This window comes from Kogia breviceps, chromosome 2 (assembly GCF_026419965.1).
Source record: "Kogia breviceps isolate mKogBre1 chromosome 2, mKogBre1 haplotype 1, whole genome shotgun sequence".
In the NCBI taxonomy this organism is placed as follows: domain Eukaryota; kingdom Metazoa; phylum Chordata; class Mammalia; order Artiodactyla; family Physeteridae; genus Kogia; species Kogia breviceps.
The window spans coordinates 160,824,579-160,845,424 of NC_081311.1; positions in this window are offsets into that span (position 1 = coordinate 160,824,579).

Genomic DNA, 20,846 nt, shown 5'->3' on the forward strand with positions numbered 1-20,846 from the left:
AGAAATCCTTTGGTTTATTTTGATAGTTTCTATTGCTATAATTTTATAATTCATTAATCGTTGTCTCTGTAATTCCTAATAGGTTGTTAAATTGATGCAAATATATTTTTCATATCAGATACAGTATTGTTCAGCTCTAGATGTTCTGTTGATTTCCTTTTTTTGTCATCCACATAATTTCATTTAAATTCTTGAATACATTTATAACATCTTGCAACATCCTTGTCTTCTAAATGCATCATCTTTCTCATTTCTTTATTTCTGTCTGATTTTTCTTCTGAGTAGTAGAAATGACATGTTCATGCTTTTTTCACCTGTATAATAATGTTTGGATGGATGCTGGCCATTGCAGTTGTAATATTTTAAGTTTCTAGATTTTGATGTCCTTTAGAGTATTGAATACTTTTTGTTTGTTTGCTTTGATGTGGTTTGGTTAGGCAGATAAGTTACTTGATTATATGTATAATCATTTCAAGGATACTTCACTGTGACACAACTGTTGGTGTTAACCTAAATCACCTAGCTGAGATGATGTTTGTCAGATTTTTTTTTCCTATAAAATTACTCTTTTTGTTCTCCTTTACATATTGTACTCATCAAAAGGCAATCACTATATACAGTTGGTGAGTTATGCTGCACCTCCTTGAGGGCAGAATATTTACATAAATTATTTGGAATCTATTTACATAGAGGATTTGTCTCTTTTCCCCTATTTACCTATTTTTATAAGCATTTATTTATATCAATGTGGATTTATGAATATTTATTTTATACTTTTGATTATAATCTAATACTACTTTCTTTATTGTGTTCCTTAAATTGTTCCAGCTTTGGCCATGGGGGTCTCTTTTAACTGAGCTCCCAGTGAGGATCCCTTTGACCTAACCCTGCAATTGTTTGTGTGTTTATGCATGTACATATTTGTTTCATTTTGTTTTTTGACCTCATCCTTACTTTCTGCCACTATAAGATGCTCCAGGCCGATCTTAAGATTTCCAGGCAGTCCTAATCATAGAAGTAACTATTTCTCCAAGGATCCTTCATTTGTTTTATTGGACAGTGATATTAGAAACCAAGATCTCATTGCTAGGTCTATCAATTTCATTTTTTGCTCCAAATTCATTACCTTATTCATAACAATTATTAATTTAAGTACCTGTGTGCCAATTCCAACATTTTCCAACATAGGTCATCTATGTTTTTTCAAATTGTTTATTTTTTTCTTATTTTCCTGCTTCATTGTTTCTCTTTTTCCACATGGTATAACAATAGAAATGATGAGTTGATTGATTCTGGATTCTCTTGTCTTCTTTTGATGAATAATATGTTTTTAATCACTTGCAAGTTACTAGATAATCACTTTAATTTTTAGATATTTGAATTCAGAAAATATTATGATTTTAATCAGCAAATCTCAAACTCCAAATCTATCTCTCTAACAATGTACACTTATTGAAATTTCTACATAAATCCTTAGGCTTCCATCACTGTTTTCTATAATTTTCTTTCAAGTCTCACCTTTTGCCTGAACCTTTAGGAATAAGCAAAGGCTAGAGAGGAATGTGAATGCAGAATTTCTGGTTCACTGTTCTTTGAATAGTATCTTTAAGAGATTTATTTCCTGTCCTACAAGCCCCTACAGCAGTCCCAAACCCTGATCTCTGACTCACAGCCCTTATAAGCTGAATAAAGAGATGAGTGATAGAAGAAGTATGTAACATGATGGGGAGTCAGTATAGCATTGGCTACATTTTCAAAGTTTTTTCATATTTTCTTTACATTTAGCATTAAGAAACAAGGATATAATCATAAAATACTTCCATAAATATATTTAGAGAATTGTTTTCAAATAATAAATGATATTTATAGTTTTGAATATGTCACCCAATATCCTGTAAATACTTTTAATCTGGTAATCATCAATAAAATTTTATTAATTAATAGGAAATATGCTTAATATATTGTTAAATCTTTAAATTGTGAAGAAAATTTAAATAAATATACACAATTGCATTAATATACAATTGCATTAATATAATTATTATGTATGAAAAAGTTTCTTCTTACCAAAGTTCATCAAACTAAGGAATAAACCAATATTAGAAAAATTCTAAAAATAAATTTTAGAAATTAAAAATAGTACCAACAAACAAAATGTAAAACAAAATGTTTAATTCTATTCCAGGCATAAGGCAATTAAAAGACTCCCATTCACAGACTTTCAAGCATTTGAATTACATGAGTAAACTTTTTAAATCCCTAAAATTATTCAAAGTATAAAACACTTAAATGGAAATTACAGTCTTCTCTGAAATATTCAATAAAAGGTATTAATAAATATCTAGAGGGATTCAGAGAAGAAAGTTTTGCATTCAGTAATTTCTGTTGATTTAAGCTGGAGTTCTTGCAAAAGACTTTAAGCTTTACAAAGCTTGAGAAGGTTTGATAGAATGTATTTTACTCATATCATTTGTTGAAAATATAAGTGATATATTATAATTCACTAAGAAACAGATAAAATTAAAAATAGGGAAGACAATTTACACAAAATCCTGATGAAGGGCCTGACATATACTATTAGGTAAATCAAAGATGGTCCAACACACCTTTCTTTTAATCCTATTTCAATTATTTCACGATTTAAGGAAGTTACTTAACCTCTTTACCTCTATTTCCTCTGTGGTTTCATAATAATCATTATTATTGTGAGAATTAAGCAAGTTTTCTTTTGAAGTAAAAATCTTTGGTCTATGACTAGGCATGTAGTACATACCATTAGGATAATGAAAATGGTGGTGATGATAACGATGACACATCCACCTAATGGAATATTTCATATTTTTATTGATTTTATATAAAAGTGAAGTGTTCTTATGATATGACGGTTTATGAAAAGGAGAAGATAATCACATATGCAGTAAGATTCCAATTAATGGAAAAGAGTAAAACAAAACATAAATACACAAAGCTGGAAAAAGTTACAAGGTCATGTTTATAATGGTTGTTCTTGAATAGAAGGAGTGAGACTTTTTTACCCTAATTGTCTGATAATTTGCAAAAATATAAAATAAACGTATTATTTTAAAATAAGGAAAATAAATTTTATTTTAAAATATGGAAAATAGCCAAACAGACAGGATGTCTACCTAAATTAATCCTCCTTATCTTTATATCTGTACATCTCCCCCCTTCCTTCTCTGTAATATCCATGTCAAGGTCCATTTATCATATTTTTATACTAACAAAACATCATAATGAAAATGAATAAAGGAACTAATTGTTTTAGCTTCTTTAATTATCTTGCAATTTTTCATTCTGTATTTTTTCATATAGTTTTTATGTTGAAGTATCCATATACGTTTTATTTTTACATGACTTGCACATTTATTTGTTTACTTATAATCTACTTATTCTTCCTACAAAAGAATGAGATATTTTACAGATAATTGAAATCATAAACTGTCCTTAACCCAAAAAGAGAGAAAGCGAGACAACAAATAACTAAGGAAAATATTAATTTGGCTAAGAAGTGAAGATCGTGGAAAGGAATTGAACAAAGCAAACAAATTTTAAAACAATTTCTATACAAAAGACATGCATTATACTCATGTTTCTTTCTCTGTGTTGACCTTATAGTACTTCTCTTCCTGAAAAGCCCTGCCCTCTTCCATGCATCAATCTAAATTCTACACTTTTTATTGGGACCTTAATTTCTTCCTCCTTATGAGTACTTCCTGAAATTATCAGTCCCTGTGATCTACCGTTTCTGAATGCTTATAGATCTTGAAACAATACCAATCAATCTACCACCTGACTTCCTGTTACCTTGTATTATAGTTTAGTTTCTTATCTTGATTTTAAGTTGTTTCTTGAATGTCTACTGTTAAATTGTTAGTGCTTGCAAGTGTCAGATTTGCAACAGGTGCTTAAAAATTCTCAGTGATTCCAGAATGACAAAACAAGTTGAATGAAAGACCACTTTCAATTAACAAAGATTTTGGTGAACAGAAAAACAATCAATTTACTGAACTATAAATTATATTTTTGAGTCAAAATCAAATCCTGAGTATTAAACTTAGGTTAGACTTTAAGAAAACAAAATATTTTGTCTTTGGCTATATCTGACTGTTCCTCTTCTACTTATTCCATCAGCTATTTAGAATCCCACTGAAGGCTACCTTTTCCTGAAATGTCTCCCTATTAATCTGTCACTACCCTTTCCTTTTAAACCATCAAATTCTCAATTCCCTCACTACAGATTAGTTTAGTTTCAAAGGAGAAAATAAATGAAGTGTTTAAATGAATTCAGATAATTGGAGTGGTTTTGGGGTTTATTCATTCTAGTTGTGCATTTGCCTCAGAAGTGATTATGTGCAGTTGTGTCACAATCACAATACAGCCATCTCAACTGCATGCATTTTCTCAGTGTGTTATGCTTTCTCTTCACCCAGGGTTTTTCCACTTTCAGTTCTTAATGTCTGGAATACTCTTCCCCTTCATTCTTCTCATAAGTGTTTTTGATCAGATGAATACATCTTGGTCTATGTCCTTATATATATAAAGATGGGTTTACATCTGATGAGGTTTAAGGTCCCTTTTAATTCTAAATTCTGTAATACAATAGCTACATTGTAGTGACTGCTGCTGTACTCCAGAAACTCTAAGTACTTATTATACCAGGCAGGTGTTACTTAGATTTGTGAGATGAGGAACCTGAAATTCAGAAAAGTAAATTGTAATTTCAAACCATCTGTACATTGAGAGCTATATTTTCACTAGATTACATTGAATTATTTTATCTTTCACTCCATTCAAATGTTTCATTCAATCCAGTACACTGTTTCTTCAGTTTGACTGTGTGTGTGTGTGTGTGTGTGTGTGTGTGTGTGTGTGTGAAAATAAATTAAAGCCAGTTGGACTATAGCTAGTTCTGCTTTTCTGAAGGGTGGCATAAATATTTAAGTGTAAAACTAAATCTCCATATTGTTTCCTCTGCTGATACTAGAATGGAAAAAAATAACTGAAATTTTAAAGTCATTGTCAATCACTGCTAATTTCTTCTTTTATAGGGTGGAAGTCTGTTATGACTGTATTTTATGAGCGTTTTTTTTTTTCTATAGCTGTAACAATCAAATTAGGATTTCATAATGCACATATAGAACCCAGGATGTGGAATAGAAATGGAATTAATTTGCTCTGCATAATCATAAAAGATAATAATGCAAACAATTGAATCGCCCAGCAGCCTGAGGTTAGAAAGGAGAATGAGCAGAGTCTCAAGCAAGTAATGACACAAAACAACATCACTGGAAGTTGGAACTTGTTATCAGACCCAGGAGAAAGCTGAGTAAAAGAATTTCAAGAACAGGACTATATGCTATTCTTAATGTAGTATATATAGACTTTAGGTTTAGGTCATAAAAACTCTAGAGAGTGAGTGAAGCACATTACACACTCAAGTCTTATGGGAGTACATACAGATAATCAAAGAAAAGGGTCCAGATTCTATATTTTGGGTCGTGATAGAACAAAAAAAAAAAAAGTGTAATGAGAAGAAAGTTAAGATAGGACATAGTTAAAAAGGACAGAGACTACAAAAATCAGGAATGTTTGTTTCAAAAGTTGTAAGGATAATGGAATTTGAGCTCTCCAAGCAAAACTATCTCAGAAAATGATAAGGGATTTGAGAGACAATAGACAATATTTGGGATCCTGAAATAACCATTGTATACGTGGCAGACTCTTCCTTTATTTGATCCCTATAATTTTTTGCTGAGATAAAGTTAAATAGGTAAAATAAATTATATGTAAATTATATACATTATATATATGTATATGTATGTGTACACACATCAGTGGGCAAAAAAATAAAGCAAATGTTTTCATATTTTAGTGAAATTAACATTCGTTTTGGAAGCTAGTCAAAAATTCATATTCTAAGGCTCCTGATTAAATTCTGAAAGTGGATCTGGTCTGAGGTTAGGTTCAGGAAATTGTGCTACAACAATCAATAGTCAGGTGGCAAGAAACATTAAAATAATGCTTGTTTATAAAAATTAGAGACAGTGGTCCAACTAAAGTCATACTTGTACATTTATTTTTATGATTATTTTAACACTATTAATTTTTGTTTAATTTACCTTATTAAATCTATTCTTTCTCCATTATTGTGTTAATAACAAATGATCATGTTGACTCATGTTTTTCAATTTCTTGGCTCTGGAGAGTTAGAGTAATTTTGATTCTGAGACATCAAATGTTTTTATATAATTTAGAATAATAGTTTGTTGTCAACTTACTGTAATCCATAGAGGCTGAGTTTTAAAATGTTTCTGCATATAGTATTTTTCATTATTATCCATAGTATATAAAAATGTTTATTATTTATTTATTCATTTATTTGTTCATTTATTTATTTATTATGCTAAATATTGTATAGGAACTTTATACATTCTTTTCAGTATTTTCCAGGGATCAGAATTCTAACCCATTCCTGATACCAAATTCATGCTTATTCTTTATACACAGTTTTAAAATTCAGTTTTAGACATGCATCAAACATTTGTATGATATGTCCACTTATTTTTTGGTTTCTGTCATTTAATTATCTGATATTAAGTAATATAACTAGTGTAAAAATATATGATAAAATATCAATTAATAAATTATTGAAATTTACTTGTAAACATGTTAGGTTGATTTTTTTAAATGGTTTAAAGCCAATTTTGTGAAGCTAAACTGAAATATTTTGTGTTACATATATAATTCACTTTTTGGAATCACTTGATAAAACAACTTTAATCTCTATATTTAAGGTTAACATTAGCTAATTATAAATAAATCTAAATCACAAACTTTTTAATAAGTAAGGATTAATAGCATTCTACAATGTTTCCAGAAGGCTTTCCTATTAAAGGAAGACTATAAAGATACCAACTATTAAATGTATGCTCTAAATCAACTAGACTTCAGACTATACTACAAAGCTACAGTAATCAAAACAGTATGTTATTGGCACAAAAACAGAAATATTGGTCAATGGAGCAGGATAGAATGTCCAGAGATAAACTCACACACCTATGGTCACCTAATCTATGACAAAGTAAGCAAGAATATACAATGGAGAAAAGACAGTCTCTTCAATAAGTGGTACTGGGAAAACTGGACAGCTACATGTAAAAGAATGAAATTAGAACAGTCTCTAACACCATACACAAAAATAAACTCAAAATGGATTAAAGACCTAAATGTAAGGCCAGACACTATTAAACTCTTAGAGGAAAACATAGAACACTCACTGACAAATTGCAGCAAGCTCTTTTTTGATTCATTTTCTAAATGGAAATAAAAACAAAAATAAACAAATGGGACCTAATGAAACTTAAAATCTTTTGCAAAGCAAAGGAAACTGTGAACAAAACAAAAATACAACCCACAGAATGGTAGAAAATATTTGCAAATGAAGTGACCGACAAGGGATTAATCTCCAAAATATACAAACAGCTCATACAGCTCAATATCAAAAAAACAAACAACCCAATCAAAATATGGATGGAAGATCTAAATAGGCATTTCTCCAAAGACATACAGATGGCCAAGAGACAAATGAAAAGATGCTCAACTTCACTAATTATTAGAGAAATGCAAATTAAAACTACAATGAGGTATCACCTCACACCAGTCAGAATGACCACTATCAAAAAACCTACAAACAATAAATGCTGGAGAGGGTGTGGAGAAAATGGAACCCTCTTGCACTGTTGGTGGGAATGTAAACTGGTATAGCCACTATGGAGAACAGTATGGAGGTTCCTTAATAAACTAAAAATAGAACTACCATATGACCCAGCAATCCCACTACTGGGCATATACCCTGAGAAGACCATAATTCAAAAAGAGTCATGTACCACAATGTTCGTGGCAGCACTATTTACAATAGTCAGGACATGGAAGAAACCTAAATGTATCCTGATGGAGAAATGGATAAAGAAGAAGTGGTATATATATATATATACAATGGAATATTACTCAGCCATAAAATAGGATGAAATAATGCCATTTGCCTGCATGGATGGACCTAGAGATTATCATACTGAGTGAAATAAGTCAGAACGAGAAAGACAAATGTCATATGATACTGCTTATATGTGGAATCTAAAAAATGGTACAAATGAACCTATTTACAAAACAGAAATAGAGTCATAGATGTAGAAAGCAAACTTATGGTTACCAAGGCAGGGGGAGGGATAAATTGGGAGATTGGGATTGACATATACATACTACTATATATAAAATAGATAACTAATAAGAACCTACTGTATACAAAGGGAACTCTACTCAATACTCTTTAATGACCTATATGGGAATAGAATCTAAAAAAACAGTGGATATATGTATATGTATAATGGATTCACTTTGCTGTAGAGCAGAAACTAACACAACATTGTAAATCAACTATACTCCCATAAAAATTAATTTAAAAAATAAAAAATAAATCAACTCACATCATTCGTTTTAAAATCATGAAAATGTTAGCATTGCATATATTTTAAATTAATTTAAAAACATTTACACACATGTCAGCTTATTCTGTGTGTGTCATACCTGACAAGTGGTCTCTGTTATAAAATTGTAGACTTCAGATTACACATCATTCCTTCTGCCCCCAAAATATATTAATTTGTAGAAAAAAAGACATTTGAGTAAGCCAGTAGGATATACTGCACAATCTGTGAGCAATTATTTGAAGAGATTCCAGATATTGGAGTGCTTGGAGTGTTTGAGTGTTGAAATTATACAGCATGTATTTATGCTGTAGTATCTACTGTTAAATATAAGAACAGTTTCATTGTATGGAAATGTGGAGACATTAAAAGAGGTTTATGTCTATAGAATACCCAGATACATTGAGTTAATATTCTCAATCTTCTGTTATTTGAACAAGTTGTTCTAAAAGCAAATTTGAGAGTAAGACGAGAGTAAGAACTATAAATTTATTGTAATATCAGTTATTAGGAATTGGCATAATGACCTTCTAAACAGCACTATATTGAATTTTGTGCATAATGGCCTTGTAAGCAGCACCATATTGAATTCTGTTCATAAAGGAAAACAGGAAAATCCAAACACAGTGAGAAAGAAGGTAAATATGTCTTAGACATGGGGTGGACTAAGGGACTTATATATAAAATATATAACTAATAAGAATATACTATATAGCACAGGGAACTCTACATTTTATTTACAGAACTTATTGAAGAAAATGCTATTTTTTAGTTAAAAATGTGGATGAAATCTTCTCAAATTTAAGTATTTATACAAAAGCTTACTCCCACATATTTTTTTTTGTTCTGTTGTTTTTTTATTTGTTTTTGTTTTCATTTTTGCTTGTTTTTTTAATAGATCTTTATTGGAGTATAATTGCTTCACAATACTGTGTTAGTTTCTGTTGTATTTTTAATTTTTAAAAATAAAACTCATAGTCTTTGTATATGAGAAAATAGGTAAGTTTATGTTTGTAATACAAGTTAATTAATCCTAATTACTTTCATGAATGAAGATACCCAAGTATAAAGTGGAAAAGTTTGTTTATAAATCTTAGACCTTCTGCATAAAACTATTTTCCCTTTTTGTGAGTGACATGCTTATAACTATTACTACCAAAAGACTAATGTTTAGTGTCACTCAGATTTGAGAACTGATAGAAGGCGTTTCTGAGGTGACATGAAATCATGGCAATATTTCCCACACTAGTTATATCCACAGTTTAAAAGACTTTATATGGGACTATCTGAAAATAGTTTAAAGATTTGAAGAATCAGATTTAGAGTAAGCTCTGATGTTGAATTCATATATGTCTGAAATAAAACAGGTCATATCGTTGGAATCAAATTTATAAATAAAAATTTTAAATGGTACACACATGTTGAACATTCACATAAGTAATTCAGAATTGACTGCTACAGTAAAGATGAAATTTATGTAGACTCTGTATTTATTGTATTGTTTTCCCCCATATGAAGAAGTATCACTTCTTCATATGCATTTAAAAGGGAAAATCAATCCAAAGTTTATTTTTAAATTACGCTTGAAATCAGAATATAGTAATGATCAGGACTGTTTTGGTAAAAGATTATCTCTCAGGGTTATTTTCTTGAAGTCAGGCTCCTTTCATCATTCTATCTCCAGGGCTTACACGATGCCTGATACATATGGCATACTTTCAAAGATGAGTAAGACACTGTTTTCAAAATGAAGGAGCTCATGGTCTAGCAGGAGAAATATATATATATATATATATGCAAATAATTTTAATTAAATTAAAATTTAATCTTTACCCAGGTAAAGCTGGGTAAAGATCTAAACAGAGTACAGGGGTAGGATAAAAGATGTAACCATATATTCCTCAATTTTTTAAACTAATTATCTCAGAACATAGGTCAAAGTGATGGTTTTGTCTCCTGTGATTCTATGGAGCTTTTCGTTTGCATTTCAAAGGATGGTTAATTGAATGTGTGATAAATATAATGCATTAAGATTATACATTTGGATTCAGAGATAATAGAGAAGGAAGATTGGTTACTCTATGTTTTAAAATAGGAAGAAAGAAAAAAAGCCATTCTTCCTAGAATCACTACCTTTTAAATCATGTAATATTATTGTCCTGAATTTCAAGATAATTCTATATTGGCTAGACATAATGGTAGGGGTGTTTGGTTGTCCCTCTTTCACCTATGGAGGCATTTAGAAGTTTTGTGTTCTTCTGTAATATCTAGAAAGACAAATATATGAAGATATTTCCTGGATTAGGAATAAACTAAACAGGTCAGCTACAGTCTCACCCAGAACTTTCCTATAATCCAAAGCCCCTAACAACTTTCACAAATGGTAATATAAGTGCACCTCTTTTTAGCAAGACATTTTAGAGTAATAGAAGAATGGACAGCTGAACTGAAGATAACCCTTCAAAGCTCCTGACAATTTATTCCGTTCAATTCAATTCTCTATTAGTCCTAGTAAGTATTATCTCTTTTTCAGGGAAAGGTATCTAACTTTTAATACATTTGAAAGCAGTCTGCCTTTGAGAAGGAATATATACGTATATATATAGAGGGAGATAGATAGTGATCAAGACAGAGACTTTAGAGATTCCAAGAGCTTAAGAGAAGAAGACTGACACTTTCAGTTATTAACTACAACAACAACTTTGTTATTTTCTAAAGTCAGGGTATTGGTGGTAGTACACAGTTTGCTTTCTCCAAACAAAAAGAAAAAAAAAATTTAAATTGTTTTAAATGCTATTATGTGCATAAACACATTGAAATATATTTATGTGTAAAAGTTTAAACACAATATGTGTTTATTTATGGAATGTATTTTCATTTTACAAATGGATTATTCAAGTAGTGAAAGCCTTTTCAGTGTGCTTTTTCTGAATAGTGAATTACCCAGTTCACTTAAAATATTCTTTAAAAATATATACATGGACTCTTAAAGGATATTTTAAATGATCTTGGGAAAAATTCTAGATATAGTGATTTATACATGTATCAATATTTGCCCACTATCTTTTAATTACATTCAATCATCAATGCTAATTCTCATGATAGGCAATGACCACAGAGAGCTGAACAAAATAATAACCCTTAATCTTGATGGGATTATAGTCTGATGCAAGAAAAAAATCATGTGTACCTATTATATCAATACAATATACTGCATATGTGCATCCAGAAAATAAATTAAGCCAGTAGGGGACTGTTTCCAGCAACACTTAACCTCAGAGTTTACATGGTAGGTGGAGTATATGAATGTTTAACTGTTGCAGTTTGGAAATATTGTTACAAATGAATGTCATAGCCTATAATAAATTTTCTCTATGTTTTACATTGTATTATGCTGACTCTGCTTGGCCATAGGCTAATTTAAGCTGCTAGTTGTTCTTCTTAGTAGAATTATATAAAATAATAATACAGGGAAATGGAAATCATGAGAGAAAACTAGTTAATGAGGTTAATTTCCAGAGTGTGTGCCTGAGGCCACAGACCAGGACTTCAGCTGCTTCTACATTCAATATCAAAAGTCTCAAGATGACTTTATTCTGACATAAGAATGAGCAGAGTCATAATACCTACAAAAATCATGTTTTTAAGCCTCTCAGAGAGCCAAGCATTCCAAATTGATGAGACCCTCATGAGGGAAAAGAGCACTTGGTCTCCTTTTATCTCTGGCAGAACAGCAGGAGCAAAGGAAAGATGCTATAGATGAAGGCAAAAAGGTAACACATATACAAATTTTGAAGACAAGTGTGAGTTTGCATAATGGTTTATATTACCTCAAAGCCCAGATACAAAGAGAGTCAATACTAACCCACTAATTATTTCCCATGGGGTATTAATTGTGTGTGTGAGCACCTAGGCTCCCAATATCACGTCAGGAGAACTGAGAGAACACTTTGGACTGTCCAGATCATCATGATGTAAGACAGGGGCTGCTACAGCCAGCAGGAACTCTAAGAAGTCTTACTGCCTGCTCCTAGAGCGTGACAGGAAGCTAGAAAAACAAAGAAACCTACAGGCATTCTAAACTTCTCATTGAGCTTGAAGCAATAACTATCCGACCCGGGGAAGGGCAGAAGAGCTGAGTGAGTCACAGGGTCTTTCAATGAGCATGAAGCAGAAGCTGTCGGGGGGTTGAGATTGTAGACACATTGCTGAAAGAAACCTCACCCCCAGATTGAGGTACAAGTAATGAAGCCTGCTAAAATCTGAGGATGGAGTGAGAAAACTGAAAGAAAACCTCTAGGAACTTTGGAGAGTCATAAAAGCAAAGCGAGGCCCTTCTGAGACACAGGTATATACTATCTATAAAGATCAAAAACAGAACAGGAGAATGGAGCAACCCTGAAGACATTCAGGTCCCAAACCTAATTAAATGATAGTTTCTAATTCCACACTTAATTCATTTAAAATCTGTGATGAGCTGAATTTAACTAGGGTAACAACAAAGCCAAAATACAGTTCATCTACAGAATAGATGAACACTGGTAGCCTGAAAAAAGAAGGGAGATGCCCTCTTCAGGGTATAAATATCACTTATTCCTTCTTTAGTATTGCTTTACACATAATATCTAATGTTAAATTATAAATTATGAGATACACATAGAAGTATGGCAATAAGACCCATCTTCAAGACAGAATTAGTCAGTAGAACAAGATGTGACATAGACATTGGAATTATTAGACAGCATCTTTAATGAAGCTACTATTAAAATATTAAAGGGATGAGGATAACGGATGTTAATAGGCAAGGGAAACTAAGAGGTACAAACTTCCAGTTAGAAAATATATGAGTCACAGGGATGAGGTATACCATATGGAGAATATGGTCAATAATAATGTAATATCTTTGAATGGTGACAGATGGTAACTAGACTTATCATGGTGGTCTTTTTGTACTATATAGAAATACCAAATCACTGCGTTGTGTACCAGGAACTAACAGTGTTGTAGGTCAATTATACTTAAAAAACAAACAAACTAATAGAAAAAGAGAACAGAGTTTGGGTTACCAGAGTTGGGGTGGAGGTGAGGGAATGGGGAATTGGATGAAGGTGGTGAAAAGATACCAACTTCCAGTTATAAGATAAACAAGTACTAGGGATGTAATGTATAACATGATTAATATAATTAACACTGCTGAATGGTATATATGAAAGCTGTTAGAGGTAAACCCTAAGAGTTCTCATCACAAGGAAAAAACTTTAAACATTTTTTCTTTTATTTTATATCTACATGAGATGGTAGATGTTCACTAAACTTATTGTGGTAATCATTTCATGATATATGTAAGGTAAATCATTATGCCGTACACCTTAAATTTATACAGTACTGTATGCCAATGATATCACAATAAAACTGGAAGAAAAAAATAGACGGGTCCAATAAAACCTTGACACATGTTCATTTAAAAAAACAGTTAAAGAATCTATAAAGAGCCTAGTAAAAAGATGTACAATAGCTGTGAGCAAGTGGGATAGATGCGAATAAATTAGAAAGATGAAAACTATCAAGAGACACAAATGGTAATACTAAAATGAAAAATAAGAATGGAGATTTCTGGTGATGAATTTATCAGCAATTATTCCCATCAGAAGAAAGAATTAGTGAACTTGACAGATCAATAAAAATTATTAATATCTTAAAAGTAAAACAAAACAAATGAACAAATAAAAAATATCAAGACATAATCCATGTTCTATAGAACAATAGCAAATAGTCTGACATATGATATATGTATATTTGGTGTATGAGGAGTAGAGAAAGAGAATGGGACAAAAAAATATTTGGAAAAGTAATGTCCAGTCATTTTCCAAAATTGATAGAAGATATCAAACCATAGATCCAAGAATCTCAGCATATAACAGGAAGAATGAAGAAAAAGAACATGATCTCTAGAAAAACCATAGTCAAAATGTTGAAACCTAACAGTGGAGAGAAGATCCTGAAAGCAGTCAAGGATGGGGGATGGGAGATAAACATTATAGACAAAGGAATGATGCTAAGAAGGATAGCTGATCTCATATTAGAAACAATAAATACCAGAATAAAATGAAATAACATCTTTATTTTTTTAACATCTTTATTGGAGTATAATTGCTTTACAATGGTGTGTTAGTTTCTGCTTTATAACAAAGTGAATCAGCTCTACATATACATATATCCCCATATCTCCTCCCTCTTGTGTGTCCCTCCCACCCTACTATCCTACCCCTTTAGGTGGTCACAAAGCACTGAGCTGATCTCCCTGTGCTATGTGGCTGCTTCTCACTATCTATCTATTTTACATTTGGTAGTGTGAAATGACATCTTTAAAATGCTCAATAGAAAGAAAAATATTTGATATCCAGCAAAATACTTCTCCATGAGAAAGGTGAAATAAAGATATTTCCACAGTCTGAAATTTGTCTCCAGCTGACTATTAAAACAAAATATACTAAAAGAAATGTTTTAGGCTTAAGAGAAATGAAAACATAAATGAAATCCAATTCTGGATAAAAGGGATGAAAACCCTAGAAGGGATACAAATGTAGGTAAATATAAAGAAATATCTTTTTAATTTTTTTATACACACAAACACACGAATATACATATACATGTGCACATCTATATTTATACATTTATTTGAAAAACTAGTGACTATTTAAATGCAAAATGAAAACAGTGGATTGTGGGATATATAGGGTTTTACAAAAAAATAACAATAAGAGAAAAAACAACAAAAGGAGCCAATAATTATTATAGTATTGTAATCATTATATATGTGAAGCAAGATTACATTTTTTGTTTAAAAACTACCAAACATTTTATATTTTTCTATGTGAGTTTAAATAACAACAACAACAGAAAGACTGAAGGAGGTAAGATAAGAGTGGTAACAGTGATAACATCAGATGTAGTTTTAGAAAATACTGGAAAAACACTTTTTTGGATGAATTATTTGGATAGATAATTCTGTGTTGTTTAATTTGTAACAGTGAGCACAATATTATTTTGTAATTCGAGCAACAATTTTAAATGTTCTTTATTATATGTAATATTTGAATATTTCAAAAGAGTACAGTTGGCCCTCCGAATCAGTGGGTTCTGCATTCACAGATTCAGTCAAACTCCTATGGAATACACAGTTGGTTGAATCCATGGATGTGGAACGTGCTGATATGGAGGGCCAACAGTAGTATGCTATTTTATATATGGGACTTGAGCATCCATGGATTTTGATATCCGTGAGGGTCTTGGAATCAATTCCTTTAGGATGCTGGATACAAAGGAACAACTGTATATCAATTTCTAACATAGTTATACAATCACATATAAATATACATAATTCAAACATATTTAAATATATATATAATTTAAACATATTTATGTACGTATATTAAGTACAAAAAACATATTGGGACCCACTACACATTATAAATCATTTGCATCTCCCTATATACTCTTCCTTTATTCCATCCTTTTCTACATAAGCAGTAGGCACTGTCCAGAGATTTTGGTTTACTATGTATTATGATTATGTACACACATTTTTTTTCTTGATTATTAATGAGGCTAAATAATATTTTTAAAATGTATCAGTTATATGTATTTCTTCCATTGTAAAATATATTTCTGAATTTTCTCATTTTAATTTAAAGTTTGTCTTTTCTTAATGATTTGTAGTTTTTATATTTTATACTAACTCTTTGTCAGTTCCATTGTGACGTTCATCTCTAATTTACATTTTGATTTTTAACATGTTTTGATATTAGAATATCTTCTGTTTAAATAGTTTTAATTTTAATGTAAATTTATCTGTATTTTCTTATAGGTTCAGCATTTTTTATCGTGTGTAAGAAATGCTTCCCCACCACAATATCAGGAAATTTTCTCTTGTCTCCTATATTTTCTTCCAAAATTTTTAAGGTTTTGCTTTTTAAAATTTAAGTTCTTAATCCATCTGGAATTTATATGTATATATGGGCTATAATAGGGAATAGGTAAGGTATTGTCCTAGCATCATTTAGTGGATGCTAGTCTTTACTTTCTCTGCCAATTTGATTTAGTCAAAGAATCCAGTAAAATCATATCCTAGTTTTATGTTATATCTGATTGGTTCATTTGTGTACCTCAGTTTCATTACCACACTTTTACATATCATACCTTTGTATAAAGAGTCCTCAAATTGATTTTTGGAAGAATTTTAGCTGTTTTGGAAATTAGTCTTTCAAAGTTTGAAACCAGTTTGAAAACCAGTTTACCCAGGTTTCACTACAAACCCTGTTGGATCTTAATTAAATTTGCATTAAATCTTTTGCTCAATTTGAAACGAATTGCTGTATATACAGTGCTAAAATGCTCTTTTCCCAAGAATATGGATTGTTTCTCATTTTAAATGCTATAAGTATCTTTAATGTTTAATAACATTTTACTAGTTATATTTCTATTTACTAATTATATTACTAGTCATAATTATTTTTGTATTTATTTCTGTCTAATAGTATCTGAAGTTGTTTTTAAATGGTGCATTTTAAGATGCAATTTTATAACTAGTCACATTGATAAATTCTCATTCAAATCATGAGCGTATATGTCTTTTGAATTTTCTTTTAGAATGATAGCTTTATTTCTTCCTCCCTATGATTCTTTGCTTTGCTTTCTTTCCCTTGTCATAGTCCTTTGGCTAGGACTTGACTACAATGTAGAATAGAATGTGTGATAAAGTTACCTGTGTCATATTCCCTGTTTTAAACGAATTATTGCCATAGATTCTCAAAAATGATGTTCTCTACTAGTTTTTAGTAGACACTATTTATCACGTTTGATAAAGGTTTACTTTATTATCATGAAATGTGTTGAATTTTATCAAATAATTTCTTTATATCTATGAAATGATCATATCTTTTTCTCCTAGGCTATTAATGTGGTAAATGCATTTTTATACATTTCTCATGTGGTAGAACTCTTCAATTTCTTTTATAATCTCGATTTAGTCATTATATATTCAGTGTTTTTAAATATTTTAAAACTTATTTTAAAAATATTTCTGGATTCTGATTATTAATATTTTAAGGATCATGAAGTTTATATTTTTATGACTGAAATAAAACTGCAGTTTTATTTTAACAAAACTGTACAGTTACACTAAGTTCTATTGGTTTGTTATGAGCTTAAAATCACTTTATTAGATGAGTTTGATAATATGCACCCTATTTATCAGTTGCCTAGAAGATTTAATTTGACAAAAGTATTGTTCATTTCTTGAGATTTTGGTAGAATGCACCTATCTATTAATATCCAGTATTTTATTTATTAGAATTTCTTAAACTAGTACTTCAATTTCTTTCTTCTTGAGTCACTTTTTTTCATTTTATTGTTTATTATTTAAACATGTCATCTATGCTTTCATATGTATTGGCATAAATTTTTCCATGAAGTTCTTTCATGCTTTGATCACTTCTATTTCTGTAAATATTTTCATTTGTATTTATCTTTGTTTTTTCTCATATGTCTGACTCAGTCTTGTCAGAAATTTATCATTTTGTTAATATTTTTCAGACACGCAGCTATTAGTTCTGTTTATTTTCTCTATTCTATCTTTGTTCTCTATTCCATTGATTTTTGTTCTTATTTGTGCCAGTTATCCATCTATCGCCTCTCAGCTCCAAATCCACTCTTCCTCCCCCTGTTTGTGATACTGGACTATCTCTCTCTTTCCAGCTTGCTCATTGTTAAGCTGTGTGAGCAGAGGGCACAGGGGGGACAATTCAGGTAGAAGAGGACTCTTTCCCAAATTCTCTGCTTTTCTTTTTTCTGGCTCCTGCAGGTGGTGTGTGAGACACTCAGTGAATCTAGACCCCCACAGGTGTGTGGCTTCAAAGCAAGTTCCATAAGTGCTCCAGTTCCTTCTCAACAGTAAGTTCAGCAGCACACCCCTTACCCGTCCTCACCCCACTTCACCATTTACATAGGTGGCTTTCTAATAATTTCAAAAGCTCCCTTTCACCTTCAGCTTCCTGATGAGTTTCATTGGGCAGCCCTATCCCTTGGCACCCTGACCCCCAAGATAGGCCCATAGCCTGTGGGCCAGTTCTAGCCAGGAGGAAACCATCAAACTTCTCTGCCATCCAGAGATGGCTCCAACCACACCCTCTCCAGACAAGTCTGAATTCTAGCCTTGCAGAGGAACCCTCTTTCAAGCTTGTTCCTTCCTTGGCTTTGCTCCCACAGCACTTACATATTCTCATAGTTCTCTTTCTACTCCCTGAGTAGAATGAATTCTTTGTGAATAGTTAGTAACTCTTTATAGTATAACTTGTAACACTTGCTGTGTGGCTTCTGTCTCCTAATAATTATATTTATTATCTATTTACTGCTTTGGGAGCAGTGGAGTTATAATTATTATTTTTAACCTCTAAATTTGAATAATTAACTCATGAAATTTTAGTTTTTTTGGTCTTTCATAATAATTTAAAGTTACAACAGTCCCTCTAAGTACCATGTTTACTACTTTCCAAATATTTTTAAAACAAGTGTGTGTGTGTGTGTGTGTGTGTGCGTGTATGTGTGTGTTTCTGGTGTAAATAAATAAATTAGATGATTTCAGCTACTGATAAGTGCTAAGATGAAATTAAAATTATGTAATATAGTAGACAGTTATAGGTGGTGGTTTATATTAGATTGGTTGTTCAAGGATGGTATCTCTTATGAGGTGGCATTTGAACTGGTGTTTGGCACTTGCCTAGTTCCCTGTTCCTCCTCATTCCTCCCTCCTCAGATACAGCCATTTGGTTATTTTCTCTATGATTCAGCTACCATATTCATGATCCTACCTGGGGAAAAGAACGAGCTGTTTTCTTTGCATTACTCAGGTAGACAGATATGATAATTAAAAATAAGGAAAGTGATAAGTAAATATGTTATCTCAACAAGTTCCTGTAAATGTTCCCTTTGGCCATCACTATCTATCACCTACCTCTGTGACTCTGGAATTATGACTTAAAAAAAAAATCTTCAGTCCATGTCCATGCACATTTTAGGTTCCAATTTCTTCTTAAGCATGATTTCCTCCAATTGCCATCTTTCATGGAATAACCATAGTTTTTCATTCAAGCAGGGATGGATTATATATTATATTTATATAATATATATGGTAATAATCTAGTATATATTTAAAATATATATCTCTCCTGAATTTTTAGAGCTTTGAAATGAAAGGGGGAGATAGCCATATGTGTTCAGTGTGCCTTCTCTATTTCATTTGTTCTTTGTTTAAATCTGCATTTTAATCCTTTAAAATAACATTATTTTAATATGTTTTCTGGTCAAAAGAAGACCTCTGTAAAGAATAGACTCAATAATAAACAAGGCTAATTTTACTTTCAAGTATATTATCAGCTTTATTCAGAATTTTTGTGTCTTTAATAACCATAATAGACTTTTCACTGTACTCATGATGTGTTTCTTTTCTTTTATAATGTCACAGAACCAACAATTGTCCTTCTTGAATTTGGTAAATTGTTTCTTCCCCGCAAGTGTTATTATATTGGCCTTCACTTTGTTAGTCATACCTTTTTTCTTCTATTTATAATGGACGCTGAATTCTAATCATCTTATTCAAGGTGAAACCTAGCCTCCTTAATGTGGCAATATCTAAAGACAGAAATTTTATACTTTCCAGTCCATCATTCTGGACAGTGATGAAAACATAAAACCCTGAATTTAAGATTAATCCTATAGGACACCAGTTGTTATATCCCCTGCCTCCAGACTGACCCCTGTTTATTGCTTTCTGATTACAATTTAGTCAGTTGCTTGCTGACATAATGGCTATATAATCTAAACTATATTTTCCAAGTACGTCGATAAGGATATTAAGCTCAATATACTATGCACTAAGGACTCAAAAACCTCACTAATGCTACATTAATGCTAGTACATCACAGTGGTATTTATGAATACCCCAAATCCCTTGGAGTTATACTTGGCAGTAACTCAAGGTATAATAATAAGGAAGTCACCAACCATCTGTCAGTACAGCTGGGTGAGGATAACAAGTTCACAACAATGAGAAAACAAATTTAAAACGATGGGTGATCATTGGTGACATTTCAAGAAAGGGTTTGGTTATAACGTACCATTAGAAAAAATCTAAACACTTGCTCTGCAATACCCCCAAATATTCATTTTTCTCTGTTGCCATTTAACGGTCTCAGTGAGTGATTGCAGAATATTACTATTGCAGCCAAATGTTTTTGCTGTGCTTACCTTTCCAAGGGCAAAAAAGCAATCTTGACATTTAATAGG